We start from the raw sequence: 12282 nt of genomic DNA, 5'->3' as shown, positions 1-12282 counted from the left end.
CTTTAAAATGGCGTTTTTTGTCGATAAGTTGGAAATTCACTAAATCCGAGCGCGCACCTGCCTACCTGTTCCGCGCACTGAAGGACGTTAGCGAAAATAGTCATAGCAGCTAAACCGCTCTGAATTTCGGTCTAAAATTGTCACAGAGTATTCTTCAAATGTTATACTCTCGATTTGTACAATAAAAAAAATAGATTTTTACATCAATCTAAATAGGGGTACCCCCTTAAGGGAGCATTCATAAACTCGCCTCTACAAAATCTTTGTGTACTATCTTTCTTAGTCTTACCTGAATTTTATTTTTATCTCTTACACTTCTAAATACCATACTTTTTGGGTTACTCCTTTACAAAGGTGAAAACTATGACTATGATTAAATTTCCAGCCAGAAGTTTCCAAACATCAGTAGGAAGAAGTTCGTGTGCGTAGAACTGTGTGTGCAACGTTATTAAAGTCATTTCTTCAATTTTGTTGAATTCAATATATTTAGATTGTTTATCAAAATATTTAGTTTAAAGAACCTTTAATTATGACGAATACGTGTGATTCGGATTTTATATGGTTAATAGGACACCCTAAAGTAGAATTACGTGAACGTAAATTACCCTCAAAGAAAGAGGTGCTCCATTTTTTTTATTCACATTTAAGCTTAAAAAGACTGTTCGTAAAAGTGCTTTAAACGTTCTTGAAAAGTGTATGTTGTTCCGGGATCGAAAAAATATTCCAAAAAAGAGTGTCTACCGTTCTGCTAATAAAATTTAATATTTACTCAAGGAAAGGAGAAAGATTCAAAATCTCAAAATCAAAATTCTATATTTTATCAGATTGATTTTTTTAACGATAATAACGGTAAATACCGATGTCCAAATCAATTTAAAAAAATGCAGGCAGTGGAACTTTCAATTACAAAATCTTTAGTATGTGTGGAATCGTTGAAATCTGTGCAAAATCTTCTGAAAAATGTATTAAATATTTTGAAATATTTATGAAAGGTTTTAAGCCATTTGTGAAATGGGTAGAAATGGGTAGAATTTTTTTAAGATTTTAAAAATATTTGTGAAATTTCTTGAAAAATTAGTCGATTTCAGTGAAATCTTAAAAATATTTTTTAAATCGGAACAATTTTGTAAAATTTTGGAAATATTTGTGAAATTTCTTTAAATCTTTAAAATATTACTATACTGAAATGAAAGAACTTTTTGTAACATGTTTTTGAAAAATTTATGAAATTTTTTGAAATTTCAGTAAAAACTTTAAAATATTATTCAAATCGAAAAAAAGTTTTTAAAATTTTTGAAATATTTGTGAAAGTTCTTGAAACATTTGTGAATTTCTGTGTAGCCTTAAAATATTAGTGAAATTAATTTTTTTCACATTGTAATATTGGAATATTTTTTTATTGCAGCAAGTACACAGAATAGTGCTATGTCTTAAAATCTGTGCAATTAAATTTGGTCAGATGAAGAAGAAGATAATAACATTGAATGTTTGTTTAAAAACTTTGTGAAGCCTTTTTGGCCAAATGATATAGCGAAAGCAGATGATTCGCCTCGTAACCTGAAAAAAATCGAATTAATAACTCATGATTTAATAGCCAGTTTGGACGGAGGATAAGTAAGTGATAAAATGGGTACACAAGTGATCTCTTCTGTTGCTGAAAGCTTAGGATTGCGATTGGCAGACTTGTGCTTAAGCCGTAAAACCGTAAAAGCTCGCTGGTTAAATAAAAAATAATTTTTTGCTCACTACAAAACTTATTGTTCAACGGGTCGGAAAACTTCTACCACATCAAGAAAATTAAAATCGTTATGTGGACCGCGTTCCTGTTGTATCCGAGGGTGGAACCGATCAATTACTGGGAATTACAAAACTTCATAGTGGGACTGGTGAAGCGTAAGCGAATGCAATGATTGAACTTCGCAAGGGATGGAAGTGTTCTGCTTTTTAAGCGCTTTAAAACTGAGTGGGACAATATTGATAAAAACAATTTTGAATGCTCGTCGGATGATCCTTTAATACTACACACAATAAAAGATGGAAAAGAAAATATTATTACTTTGCCACGAAGGGATTAATTAATTAATTAATTAATTAATCTTTTAATTTAAGTAGTATCCATTGAAAAATTCTGAATCCATTTTGCTCTAAATCTTTCATTTTTGTTGAATTGCGAGGGTTATTCACGATTTAAAAAAGGTTTTTGTTTATGAATAAGATCCATATGATTTCAAAAGAAAGGTTGATTATAAACGAAAAATGTCAGAGGCAATCAAAGAACGTCCCGGTAACGAAAATTTTCTCAAACGGAAAAAACTTTCAGGAAATAAAAATTGAAATTATATATCAACACTGACTTCTTGAATGTTGATCCGTAAACGTGGAGTTTGAGGGACGATTATAAGCGCGGCTTTCGTCTTGTAGAGAATTTACCTGTAGTGAACGAAAGAACAGAACTTGATGTTGCTTTCATAAAAGAGTACAATTTGTAATTAACCAAAGACGAGCAGGTAGAACAAGCTCAATGAAAGTCTTGAAAGAGCATCGGCGATTGTATCCTGAGTGTGACAGAGGTTTTATTCTAACAGCAACAGGCTCTAATCATCTAAAAATGATGTAATTTTAGTATTTATGTAGTAAAATAAGGCGATTCTATTTTTGAGGCTATATGCTTGTTTCCAACGCCCATAAGTTGCATTAATTGTGTAAATATTCGTTTTGTAATTGTTATTGAAACTTGTTATCGATAAAAACGTTTTATTGGTTTTGAAATTTAGTATGCTTCACATTTCAAATGTTTAAATAATTAAAAATAATGATTTGTTTAAACCATTTTTATAAAAAATAATTGTAAGTCAATATTTTTATCGATGAAAAGAGTTTATTAATTTAAAAATGTTTAACAATTCATCTCCTTAAATCATTAAAAATAATTATTTGTTTAAACAATTTGTATTGAAAAGTAATTGTTCTTGAACATTTTTATTAATAAAAACAGTTTTCTAGTTAAAAAAATGTTTAATGATTGAAAAATTTAAATGTTTATATCGATAAAACAATTTATTAATATGACAATTTTGTAACTTGCATAATTTTAAATGTTTCAATAATTGAAAATAATTATTTGTTTAAATAATATTAATTAAAAGCTAAATCAGCTTATGTAAACATTCTATTAATGATAATTTCGAATACGAAAGTTATATTTACTGTACTTACGATTGGGATACATATTTCGAGATTTTGTAGGTATAAATAGAGTATAGTAGACCATGAATGGATGAGCCGAGACAGCACGCCCACCATAAAATAAGTAATTTAAGGAATACCTGAACAGCTTACGAGCAGTTCTAATATCTAATATTTTTTACTCCATAAGAAATTAATAACCTTGGCGCCAACTCTAGATATTATTTAAAAATTATTTTTAAAGATAGACATTAGTTTTTCAGTAGGAGGAATGGGTTTCCAGTTGCAAATAATAAAAAATCGAAAGTCTGTCATCTTGGGCCACCCTAATATACAGGTTCGGGGACTGTTATGGTGGGGGAGGTTCCCTTATTGAAGCTTCTGGTTAATTCCAAAATTTGTCCCTAGTCTCACTCCGAATTTGTGGCTAGAAAACGTGTTTATGTTTTCAAACTCTTTATTGCTTGACTAGTGCCCCCTGTCGCGTGGTGGCAGGATCGGAAACTTTTTTTGTGTGATTATCATGAATATAAGTAAAATTTAATATATACGCCTCTTAATGACGATTTCGTATGCTTGAGATATTAATTTTAATATATATTAGCATTTTAAATTTAATATTATTTTCAACAGTAAATGCTACCCCTGCTTAAAAAAATATTATACAGTTAAGAGGTTGCTACTGCGGCCATACAATTTATGAAGACTTAGACCATAATATCTAGGCCTGACCCAGATTTGATACACCTCATTCAAATAGCTTTCCATATTTTCAAAGCTAAATAAAGCCATTAATGTAAAAAAATAAAAAATGTATCACTTAGAATGGTAAAATTACCAACAAAAAATTGGTGCGATTTTCCAGTCCTCTTATAGAGGACTGGTGGGATCATCATTGGGCTGATTATGAAACTTGTTAGGGCTGGTTTGACGTTGGGTTATATTCCGGTGGCATGGAGGGGTGCGAGAGTAGTTCTTATTCCGAAAGCAAGCTCTTTCATACTCAAAACAGTGGAAAGACTCGTGGACAGATATATCCGCGATAAGGTCTTGTCAAGTGGTCCCCTTTATAAGCAACAACACGTCCATTGAGGCTGGTCACTCGACTAATACGGCCCTAAGCCCAGGAGTTAACCTAATTAAAGGACAACTGAAGCAGAAAGGCCTCGCGATTGGAACCTTCATGGTCATTGAAGCAGCCTTTTGCTACACCTCTGGAGAGGTGATCAGGGCGGCCATGATCGCACACGGTGTGCCTACTGCAGTCGTAGAATGGACCTGCCATATGTCTGTCAATAGGAATCTAACCACGACTAAGGGTGATACCACTTTCTGTGGAACCGTTGACTCGGGATGTATGCAGGGAGGTGTTTTATCACCCTTGATGTGGCGCCTGGTAGTAGATGAACTGCTTAATATACTCACGCGTTAGGACCACCATGTTATAGGCTATGCGTACGATATACTGACTATCGTGCGTGGTCAGCATCTGGATGCGCTCTTTGGAGCAATGCAGCAAGCACTAAGAATAGTAGATTCATGGTGCAAGAGGACTGGACTATCAGTCAATCCGAGTAAGACGGATGCAGTTGTACTCACCAAAATGTAAAAGTGGAAAACCGCGAGTACATTGAAATTGGCGAGACAAAAACTGGAACGGATCAGGGGACTGATTCTGAGCCTGGAGTTTAAAATGGTAAACGATACCAGTATCTCGACAGTTATGCGGATACCAATCGACATCGCGAAGAGGCCTACACTGAGCATACTCAGGGAAAAAATGTCCACTCGTCTCTACTTTTTCGACAAAAAGTACCCAGTTAGCCTATCCACAAAAGAGGAATGAGCTAAAAGTGAGGCACACCTGCCCAGTGATGGATTCAGCTGGTTTACAGATCGTTCCAGGAACAAGGGGTTTGCTCGAGCAGGTGTTTATCGTAGAAGAAACGGAATGGTCTTCACAATTACGATAGAGTCCTACGCAACAGTCCTATAATCTGAGATTATGGCTTTGCTCCAGTGCGCCTATAAGACAATGGTGTATGGCAATGAAAGAAACATTCGCATCTGCTCAGAGAGCAGTACTGCTATCATGGCCCTGAATGGAGCAACGAACACGTCGCTACTAGTATCGGAGTGCTTTGAGGCACTGAATAATCTAGCGACAAAAACCCAGTCACTCTGCTCTGGATCCCTGGACACAGTGGCATCAGGGGTAATGAGATATCAGACAGGCTAGCAAAACTAGCAGCAAAGGAAAATTTTACTGGACCTGAGCTAGTTGTAGGCATTTCCAGTACGCTAGTCACTGAAGATATTAACAGTTTGTTGACCGAGGAACAACAGAATGAGTGTGGTTTGGTCTCTGGCTGTAGGCAGACTAAAACACTCTTGAGCTTGAAGCTAAACCCTCACCGAGCGAAGGCTATACTCAAGCTCGGGAGAAATGAAGTCAAAACAATAACAGAAATGTTTATAGGACATGGAAACCTCCGGTAGCACAGACATAAGATATTGCTTGAAGAAAGTCCCCTCTGCCGTCTGTGCGGAAAGGATAATGAGATTTCTACTCATATTCTCTGTTACTGCTCTGCGATTGCGAGGAAACATCTAATAGTCACAGGCGGTTATTGCATTAATGAATCTGAAATACCAGCCAACAGCGTGACTGCGGTGTTCTCCTGATGGAGAGGTCTTTGGGGCCATGCTTAAGGCTTATAAGGGGACGCAATGGGATAACCCAAGCGTTAGGGGCTGTGCCGGTCTCAACCCAGAATATTAATAATCTATCTAATCTGAAATAATAAGGCGTTGTTGAAGTACAATTTCTTCTTGTAAATTTGTGACTTTCAGAGTGGGTAATAAAAGGACCTACTTTCAAAGTGTTGAATTTTTTAACGCTGATAAAAGTACAGAAACTGTTAAAAATTCCTTTTTTCAACGTAATCTCACGTCTTTAAGTTTGATAATTGATAACGCGGCGTACGTAGCTCTGAACGTAGTATAAGTACAATAATTGTGAAGTTCCAAAGTTGCAGAGAGTAATAAAAAAATAGTAAAATTAAAATTATGTGTAAAAGAACGTGTTTTAGAACGCTATAAATTATTGAACAATTTATTTTTAAAATTTATAAAAAATATTAAACAAAGATATCGCAGCCCAATTCTGCTCAAAGTTTTGTTTGCTTCAAAAGTTCTTCGAAATTTATTGTATATATTATCGAATAAGTTGAATGTTGTTTTATTTTTTCTCATTTACCAATATGTTTCTATAAATTAATATTCTTACCATTTTTAAATAATTTGAATTGAAGGACGCTTTCGGATATGATAGGTGAATCGGCCTAAGTATCGATTCAAAAAGGTAACCACATAAGCATGTGTAACCCTGGAATATATGCACATACACTAATTCTCACAAAACTTTAGTGCTGTCTGCCTTCTGTAGAGACGAAAACAGGTAAAAACTTTTTATAACAGTAATAAATAATATACTGAATACGCTACGATGTGGATTTTCTGAATTGAAGCCCCTTTTTTCCCTCAAGTACCTCATTTTAAGTTTTCCAAATTTGTCCTTTTGCCTTTCATGTCACAATACGCAACTCTTAACCGGCAGATCCATTGCGCAGGAGAATATGATTAACTCGCCCCAGCAGTCGCAATAACGTACAACACAACTAATTCAATGATAATAACGACATTCATTCCAAATGAAACATTCATTTACAATGTAAGGTAATGTCCATTCTCCTTTCTTTCCTAAAATGAACCAGTGACTTCTAACTCGTTGAAACAGCCAGATGTGTGTTACTGACATTCTGTGTCACGTATGGTTCTATATCATGTCACATGCGGCAAGTCTCTCTGCGCGAGTCACACCTGCGACATTTCACATCTGCGGCATCTCTACCCAGCGGCTTCTCTTTCGTGCGGCATTTCTTACTGCGAAATTGACATTTTTGTGGCATTATTCACCAGTAAAAGTTCTCCTAGTGGCAACTCTCCCTTCCAAAAAATGTTTAATGTCCAATTAAAAATTACTTAACGGAGGCAAGTCTCCCTGGACTAATTGACTTCCCGGTGGCATCTCTCCTCCGGAAAAATTTTTCGGGTTCATATTAAAATATTAAAACAGCGGCAAGCCTTTTGGAACTAATTGTCACATCTGCGGCATCTGTTTCCCGCGGCAAGACTCCCCAGCGGCATCCCTCATTCAGGAAAAATTTTGCAATCCACAACCACACTGGCACAACTGCGGCAAGTCTTCTAGGATTAATTGTCACATTTGCGGTAAGTCTCTCCAGCGGTACCTCTCCCCGAAGGAAAATTTTTAAGTACTTCCAAACATGGACAAACTGTGGGAATACTTCCCAGCGGTATTTTTTTCCCAAGACATTTTTCAAAGTAATTCTAAAGATGGCACAACTGCCGCAAGTTTCACCAAACGCATCTCTCTCAAGACAATTTTTTAAGTATTTCCAAGGACGACAAAACTGCACTAAGTGTCCCCAGCGGCATCTCTCCTCAAAAAAATTGTTATTACTTCCAGACATGGCATAACTGCGGCAAGTCTCCCAAACGGCATATCTCCCCTAAGGAAAATTTTAAGTACTTCCAAAGATGACGTAACTGCGGCAAGTCTCTCCAGAGGCATCTCTCTCTCTCAAGACAATTTTTTAAGTACTTCCAAAGTTGACAACATTGCAGAAAGTCTCCTCAGCGCCATCTCTTCGCAACCAATTTTCTAATCAGTTTTAAATATTTAAAAAATTCGTCAAGTCTCCCCAGAGGCATCTATCTCCCAAAACAATTTTTCAAGTATTTCGAAGGATGACTAAATTGCGGCAAGTCTCTGCAGCAGCATCTCTCCCCAAAGAAATTTTTTTAGGCACTTTCAAAGATACCAAAACTGCGGCAAGTCTCCCGAGAGACATCTCTTTCCCTAGAAAAATTTGTAGTACTTCCAGAGATGGCAAGACTGTGGCAAGTCTTCCAAGCATCATTTCTCCCACAAGAAAAATGTTTGGGCACTTCCAAAAATGGCAAAACTGCGGCAGGTCTACCGAGAGACATTTTACTTTAGAGGGTGCACGTGGAAAAAACAAACATGCATATGGACAAAGATGCACCCGTAGTTCAAAATTTGGAGACCAAGATAAGAAAGAAACCAAGCCAAAAGAAAAAGAAAACACAGATTTTGATTTAGAATAAAGTAATTTATGATAAAAATGTATTTCTTCAAGGAAAGATATTTAAAAACTTACTATAATTTTCACGCATCTTAATTTTTATTACATTTTTAAATCAATTGATGGTCAAGCTACTTGATCCTGCGGTTCTAGAGGTCGTGGTAGAACAAGAGCTGTTGGCAAAGGGAAACAAAACGCTTCAGTAGCAAAAACAGGTAACTACTATTCATAAAAAATACTTGAGCACGTAAATGATTTATTAGAAGATTAAATTAAGTGCACAGTATCACCGTATAAACATAGCCATAATAAAATTCAATTTAAGTAGGGGATATATTTCGAAGGAACGTTTACTACCCAATACCATCTTCGTAGTCCTTCTTCCATCATTGCTACAGTTTTACCATCCTTGAATGTATTTAAAAAATTTTATTGGGATATAAATGATGCTAAGGAGACTTGCCGCACTTATTCCATCTTTGAAAGTAGTTAAAAAATTTTCCTGGAATATAGATGCCGCTGGGGATAGTTGCCGCACTTTTGCAATTTTTAGAAGTTCTTACAAAATTTTCTTGGGGGGAGAGATGCCATTGGGGAGACTTTCTGCAGTTGTTCCATCTTTGAAAGTAGTTACAAAATTTTCTTGGGACAGCGATGCCGCTGCAGAACTTGTTGCAATTTTACCATGTTTTAAATTAGTTAGAAAATTTTCTTGGAAGAGAGATGCTGCTTGGGAGACTTGTCACAATTTTCTCATCTTTGGAAGTAATTGAAAAAATTTCTTGGGAGAGAGAGATGTCTCTGGGGAGACTTGCCGCAGTTTTTTCATATTTGGAAATACTTAAAAAATTGTCTTGTGAGAGAGATGCCTCTGGAGAGACTAGCTACAGGTTTACCATCCTTAGAACTAATTAGAACATTTTCTTGGGGGAGGGATACCACTGGAGAGACTTGCTGCAGTTGTTCCATCTTTGAAGTACTCAAAAAATTTTCTCGGGACAGAGATGCCGCTGCGGAAACTTGCTGCAGTTTTACTATGTTTGGAATTGCTTAAAAAATTGTCTTGTGAGAGAGATGCCTCTGGAGAGACTAGCTACAGGTTTACCATCCTTAGAACTAATTAGAACATTTTCTTGGGGGAGAGATGCCACTGGAGAGACTTGCTGCAGTTGTTCCATCTTTGAAGTACTCAAAAAATTTTCTCGGGACAGAGATGCCGCTGCGGAAACTTGCTGCAGTTTTACTATGTTTGGAATTGCTTAAAAAATTGTCTTGGTAGAGAGATGCCGCTGGGGAGACTAGCTGAAGTTTTACCACCCTTAGAACTAATTAGAAAATTTTCTTGGGAGAGAAATGCCGGTTGGGAGGCTTGCTGCAGTTTTGCCACCTTTGGAAGTACTTGAAAATTTTTCTTGGGAGAGAGATGCCGTTGGGGAGACTTGCCGGAGTTTTGCTATCTTTGGAAGTACTACCAATTTTTCTTGGGAGAGAGATGCCGCTGGTGAGACTTGTCGCTGATGAGAAATGCCGCAAATGTGACAATTAATCCTGGGAGACTTGTCGTAGTTCTGTCACTTCGATGTGGTCTTGAACATTTCTCCGTGGATGAGAGACGCCACTGAGGAGACTTTTCGCTGGTCTTCATGAGTGATAATTCGCAAAGGAGTGTTCCTTTACACACGGCATACTCTCGGATCAATTTTGTTGAAGGCAATTTCAAGATGGTGTTCCATCTCGCTCGTAGTTGGGGTATGAAACTCGTCGATTTTTTTTCCGCAAAACTGTAAAAATAATTGATAGTAGGTTGCGTTTCGTACCACAAGTCCGAGGGACACGATACTTTGTGAAGTGGAACCATTCACACTACTAAATATTAATTTTTGTTGCAGGTATATGGTATCCTGAAATTACTGTTAAAATTACTGTATAAATGATCAGCTTTTATCGAAAAAGCAAATTCCTGCTTTCCTCCGCAGCCATAGGTGCAGAGCGTGTCAGGCACACTGAGTACTTAGAGCACATATTATCCGGGTGTCGCACTCACGTAAGAACAAACCTCAAAAGGGGGCTGCAAAAAATCTACCTATAATATTTGGTTAATGTAATTGTCCTTGTGTTCGGTGTTCTCGGAGGTGCGAAGCTATCACTCGTTCGTAACCTAAAAGCCATACATGCGTGCCAAAAATATACCAAGACACTTGCGAGATGGATGCAGAAAGTTATCCATATGTGTTTCATGTCCTCAAGACACACGATTATTTTTCCGGCATGTCGTTGTAATTTTATCGTGTCCTGTGATCACTCATCTCATGGTCGTAAGACGTGGTCATAAGTGTGATTTACCGTGGTTCTACTGGGAGCCAGCGTGATTTTTGGATGACGGTTGCTCCCAGTAGGACCTTCCTCTTTTACCGATTTTTCTTGAAACTAACCCTTAAAAACTTACATCCATGCAAACCTTATCTCTAAGACCGCTTGATCTTATCGCCTTGTCTTCCTCACTTCGCCTCTTTCACCGCGGATAATACCTTATACTTATCTACTTCCTCTCTTATTCACAATCTTTTCTTCTCCATCCCTCTTCCACCTTTCTTCTCTTCTTCACCATCTTGCCCAACACCCCTTTCATTAATGCCACTGCCCTTTTGTCCCGCCTTTTATGCATTAATACCCCCCGTTCGCCTCCAACGAGTGCTCCACTCTTGCATCCCCTTCCCGCACTATTCACACATACTCTTCTTGCTAGAAAGAAAGAAACTACCAGATAACTTCCTTACTCTCCTTTTTCGCACACATATGACGCTCTCTCCCTTGAAATAATTCACCCATAGTTTCTATTTAATATTGAATCTTTTATTCTCTTCTCTCCTTCTTCCTTCTCTTTTCCTATGACGTTGGTCTTAATCAACTCAAATACCTTCCTTTCTCGTACATCCTTGAGCATCCACATATGTTCTACTGCAGTAAACCATATTTGATTCTGTTCTGCAAGTCCAAGAGGATTATTTAATTGTGTGCAAAAGTGCTATCGGTATCGGCCAGATGTGTTCTACAAAATCAAAAGATTCACGCGCACATGCCCGAAAGATCTTGGCTGCGTAGTTAATGGCTGATACCTGCAATATTTCTTTTTATTGACTAACAAAAAGGCTAAATTTTGTGACACTTGGTCTTGATCCACTGTACAAGCTACTTGATGTATATTCAACAAAACTACATTGTTGATAATGAGCATGAAACCACCTGTTTATCGATGATTGCTTAACTTCATTTAATGTTCATTATTACTTTGTTGAATGTTTACTATAATAAATTTTATTTCAATTTAAAGAAAACCTTGAAACTTGCACTATTTTTGCAATTTTTTATAAAATAATTGACAAAATGCCTTTATATTGACTTCTTTTATAGAGAAGCCGGATCGCTTTCAAGCTATTGAAAAAAAGTGTTAACTCTCGTATAATTAGTGGTATCATATACGATAGTGAAGCAATAAGATTTTCTTGTTTTTGGTTTTTGCAACTAAACTATAAAGGGAAAATAGTCGTTCAACGTAGCACACATTATACGAAGCCTCTTTTACTGAATAATGACAAGATGGTGTCACGTTTTATTAGTAAGGTTAGGAAAAAACTATTTGTTCGTAAAATATTCATTTTGCATTCACATTTTTTAAACATTTTATCAAAAATTTGGAAGAATAATATCAGTATTCCCAACTCTTTTACCTTTTATGCAGAATTTATACGCATTAGTTTTAAATGGGCTATTATAGTATACTGTATTTCCATGTATAAAAATCAGGTTTCCTTACATATAGTAACTAATTGCCCGTATTTAAACTGATTCATGAAACATAAATATCTCAGAACGACAAACTTGATGACTACAATCTACGAGATAA

Source organism: Belonocnema kinseyi, chromosome 7, assembly GCF_010883055.1.
Source record: "Belonocnema kinseyi isolate 2016_QV_RU_SX_M_011 chromosome 7, B_treatae_v1, whole genome shotgun sequence".
Lineage (NCBI taxonomy): Eukaryota > Metazoa > Arthropoda > Insecta > Hymenoptera > Cynipidae > Belonocnema > Belonocnema kinseyi.
The sequence above is the reverse complement of the archived record's forward strand: the minus strand, read 5'-3'. Positions refer to the sequence as shown.